Source organism: Arachis duranensis, chromosome 5, assembly GCF_000817695.3.
Source record: "Arachis duranensis cultivar V14167 chromosome 5, aradu.V14167.gnm2.J7QH, whole genome shotgun sequence".
In the NCBI taxonomy this organism is placed as follows: domain Eukaryota; kingdom Viridiplantae; phylum Streptophyta; class Magnoliopsida; order Fabales; family Fabaceae; genus Arachis; species Arachis duranensis.
The window spans coordinates 73,212,802-73,217,963 of NC_029776.3; positions in this window are offsets into that span (position 1 = coordinate 73,212,802).

Sequence of the window (5,162 nt, forward strand, 5' to 3'; positions counted from 1 at the left end):
TTAAGATCGAAAGCTTTCTAGTAAGATCAAGAGAAAAGAAAGAAGAAGAAGAATGAAAACTATAAGTGATCCATCAAATTACAACAGAGCTCCCTAACCCAAAGAAAGGGGTTTAGTTGTTCATAGCTCTAGGAATCAAAAATGGCAGAAAAGAAGAATCCATGCTAGAAGTACAGAAAAGTAAATATGCAGAGAGTATTTCCCAAAAGTGCTAAGCTCCTCTCTAGTTCAAAACTACTCCTATTTATACTACTCCTCATGATCTTCTAGTGAGTTCTTCAAGTCTTGGATGTGGGCTCTAGACCTTGAGTTGAAGCGATTCTCATCTTTAGTGGGCCCAGCTTGCAGAGAAATATGAATTAGGCTTGGGCATTTAGTGAGAGTAATCGTGGAATACATTTCTGGGTGCAAGAATGTTAGTGGCATTACTAACGTTTCTTACTCAATCCTTGGCCAACGTTAATGGGACTCACTTTTCCCATTAACGTTGGCTTGTGCCCCTTTTTGCAAACGTTAATGGGAATCACTTTTCCTATTAACGTTGCTTGCCTCTTGCCCCTACGTTAGATCTCACGTTAGCTTGGCTAACGTAGCTCTTAACGTGGGTCTCTATCACCTTCGAGAGCGTTAGTGACACTCACCTTTGTCACTAACGCTCCAATTGCCTTAAGTCTCTACGTTAGAACCCACGTTAACTAAGTTAACGTGGCTCTTAACGTAGTAATGAAGCCATCTTCCAACGTTAGTGACAAAAGTGAGTGTCACTAACGTTGGTTCTTTGAACCCAACTCCACGTTAACTGTCACGTTAACAATCTTAACGTGAGAGTTAACGTAGCAATGCTAATGATCCAACGTTAGTGACAAAAGTGAGTGTCACTAATGTTGGCGTTGTTGATCCTCTTCCACGTTAGAGTTCACGTTAACTAAGTTAACGTGACTCTTAACGTGGGGCATTGCCTAGTTTCCCAACGTTAGTGGTGTTGACTTTTACCACTAACGTTGAGGAGAAACGTTATTGGAGTTCATGTTCCTCGTTAACATAGAGTCTTCTTTTTTTTCTACGTTAAGTACCACGTTAACTTAGTTAACGTGGCTCTTAACGTAAGCTCTGAATGGTTTCGCAGGCGTTATTGGTGATCACTTTTCTCATTAACGTTGCAAGCTCTTTGCCATCCCACGTTAGTAGTCACGTTAACTAAGTTAACGTGAATGCTAACGTGGTTCTTCCATGCTTCATTTGTCCTGAAATCAAGCAATTAAAGTGCATCAAAGCTCTAGCCAAAGTCATGAGATTATGCATCATCAAGCTATCATGCAATGCTGGCAAAAAATCTCATGAAATCATGCAAAATTCACAATAGTTGCTTAAATGAAGGTGTAAGTGTATTTTCACCCAAAACTTGCCTTATTCACTAGGAAAATGCATGAAACTACCCTAAAACAGTAAAGAAAAGGTCAGTGAAACTGGCCTAGATGCCCTGGCATCAATATTGCATTTTTATATAAAAAAAGGGGTTACGGCATGCGACGCGCCAGTGTCGCTGACGCACTCGCGTCATTGTGCCTTCGAAGCATTAATGAAAAGGAACAGAGAGTTGCGCAGGTATGAGGCTGGAGGCGTGCCCCTGGCACCATTTGATCCACGCGTCCGCGTGGATGACGCACTCGCATCACTCGTATAATGGCCTCCCGACGCGTCCACGTCACCCATGCGAACGCGTGGCTCTGCAATTCAACGTAAATGGGTGTATGGCAGTGAGTTGCGCTGGAGCTGGGCTGCACTTGTGCTAGTCGCGCACGCCTAGCCACGCGAACACGTGCCACACACGTCCGTGCCGTTTTCTCAATCTGACCATCCACGTGATTGCGTCAACCACGCGACCGCGTCACTCTTAAATTTGGCAAAAACATGTTTCACACAGAGAGTTATGTGAGCGCGAAGCTGCCCTCGCGCCCCTAGCGCAAATCATATCACGCGTCCGCATGACCGACGCGTCCGCGTCATTTCCTTCAAGGGCCCTCCGCGCGACCGCGTGCATTACGCGTCTGCGTCGCTTGCGCCGCCCAACTCATTCAAATCTGCCAGATTGTCTTATCTTTTCCTACCCCAATCTTCTTTCCCTTTTCTCTCCCTTCTTTCTCCATTCTACTCCCTCTTTCCCACCACCATTATCAAGGTTTTTCTTTTCTTCTCCTCTCCTTACTTTTTCATTCTTCTTATTTTCATGTTTTCTTTTTTCTTTCTCTTCTACTTTCCCTATCCATGTTTTCTTTTTCTTTCCTCTTCCTCCTATTGGTGTTGGAGATTTATTTGGGTCATTCTTTTTATATGTTGCTTGTGGATTGTTTAGAACTTGTTTAACAATTATATATTATTTTTATAAGGGTTACTTGCATATTCAAAATTAATATTTTCTATACCTTATTTAACATGCATGCTATGTGTTTGTGAAAATGCCCATTTGGCATTTTGCACTATTTTTAGATTTCTTTCAATCTACTACTCTAAATGCCTGCTTTTCACAAAACCCTTCTTATATTTTATTAATTAAATATAATTGGTATTACAAGCATATTGTTTGTCTGAAAGACTTGGTAATCTAACTTGGACATTGAATGCTTGATCTATGCTACTCATGCCCTTGCCGGCATGCCAATAAACACCTTGCATTTAACTGTCATCACATGCACTTGCTATACTTCCGTTGTTAATTTGTCACATGTAGTCAAGACCATGTGTTCACATCATTATCCTTTCTTATGCATTGATTACAACCTTTTCCATTCTTTTCATCGCTATTACCCTTGAAATATTCATGTTTTTTCCTCTTTTCCTTTCAGGATGGCCACCAAGAAAGGCAAAGAGAAAGCTACCCCTAAATCCACAGCAAGGAAAGAAACAAAGAGAGCATTAGTGGCACAGCCATCTTCAACTACAGTTAAGCCCTCAACAAAAAGAATTAAAATGATTATAAAGGTCGATGAAAAGGAGAAAGCCTTCCCAGCAAATGACATTGCACGATTTTCAAATCGTTACTGTGAGCAGATGTTTCCCATTCTGGCTACTCGGAATTACAACAACGAACACCTTCTTATCCTTCCACCTCGTATTGCTGAATTTGTTGAGCCACAAATTGCATAGACATTGGGGATTCCTACAGAGACAGCCACGAGAGGTTAATCTTTCTTGGGTAGTTGAGTTCTACTCCAATTTCCACCTGCCTACCCTACAGTCTATTTATGTCCGTCAAAAGCAAGTCCCCATTATAGAAGAGGCCATTTAGCGAGCCTTAGATCTTCCCCCTGCTCTAGAAGGATTGGACGCATTTCAAGAAGCCGCACTCAAGCGCCAGGCGTACAAATTTGACTGGGACGCTGTTCTCAGAGTTATCGCACAACCTGGCAGCAAATGGATTTTTGGATACCATCATTCCCGTCCTAAGGGAATATCGGCTTCTGCACTCACCTTAGAGGCTCACGTAAGGGCACAGATTATGTCCCATTACATCTTTCCGAGCACTCATGAGTCCTCCTTCATTGCAGACATGGCCGTTCTACTATGGTGCATCCTCACAGACCAGCCTCTCAATCTACCGAAACACATCCGGAATGCTATGGGACACGTGCAAATCACGGGCAACCTACCTTTCCCCGCCTTAGTCTTTGATCTTGTCTCAGCAACCTGAGTCTACTACAAAGCTGGGGACACCAAAGCCATGCTTCCACGGGATGATCAATACGTCCCTAACGGGAGATATCTCAGGCCACCACTAGCCACCACCATCCAGTCAGCAGAATATGCTGCAGACATTCCACCTTCTACTATTCAGCTGCTGCATCAAATACTGGAGAGGTTGGACCGGCAAGACCAGAAAGTGAAGCTACGAGAGCGCCACAACCACCGCGGTTTCAAATACCTCAAGGAGCTACTCATAGGCAACCACAGACCTGACGAGGACCCAGGCACTCCGGACTCCACTTTCTTTACCAGCACAGGGAGCCATGATGGCCCTGAATATGGAGATACTGCCACCAGCCCACCCTTGTTCCAGACAAATGGCACCGAGGATGGTGCAAAGCCTTATGTATGGGGAGGTCGGTCAGTACCTGACTTCCGGAGGTAATTCTTTCCCCCTAACACCAATTTCTTTTTCTTTAGAATAAGATATATTGCATAGTAGTAGGTTAATTGCATGCATGTTCTACCTGATTGAAAAGATAACAAGTTTCTTTTAAGACCATATATTTTTTGAAAATTTCACTAATTTAAATCAAAACACTTATGTTAAATTTGTTTGAAGTTGAAATTGGAGCAGGATTTTTGAGCTAAAAGAACACACAACCCGTGAGACTTTGAGACTAAATACATGGTTACACTATTTAACCATAAATATTTTTATTTCTCGTGTGTTTTCTTCTCAATGATTGTAATCTGAATTTTGTTTTATCCTATATGTCCAATGTTAATGTGTTATGTGCATGTATATGATTGAGGCCATTGTTGATTTAGCTCACGTATCCCAAATAAGCCAACCCTATTAATTACCTTTGTTAACCACTTTGAGCCGTTTTTAATCCCTTGTTCTATATTTTACCACATTACTAGCCTTAAGCAGAAAAACAATTGAAAATCCCAATTGAATCTTTGGTTAGCTTAAGATAGAATTTGTGTGTTAACTGAGTATGGGAAAATTGTGGGAATAAAGGGTAATAGGAAAATATGTCATGATAAAATAAAGGGAATTTGGGTACCTATTCATGTGAAACCATAAAAGAAAAAATTACAAATCTATGTGCATTGATAAGCTAAAAAATAAATAAATAAATAAATAAATTCTGTTATTTTAGTGAATAAGGGGACAAAATCACCCCAATGATAAGTCAGAGTTTAATAATCAATGCACGTGTGATAAAATTAAAATAAAGGTTGATGCATGAGTATGGAATGTGAAAAGGAGATTTTGGGTAGCTAAGATGAATATTGAAATTATATAAAATATATGTATGTTAGGTGAGAGCTTAGGTTAATTAAAGATTCAATGTATAAGCTCACTTAGCCATATGTATACCTTCACCTTACCTTAGCCCCATTACAACCATGAAAAGACCTCATGAAGTTTTCATTAGCATTTTAAAATTGTTGATTGGTTAAGTGAAAAA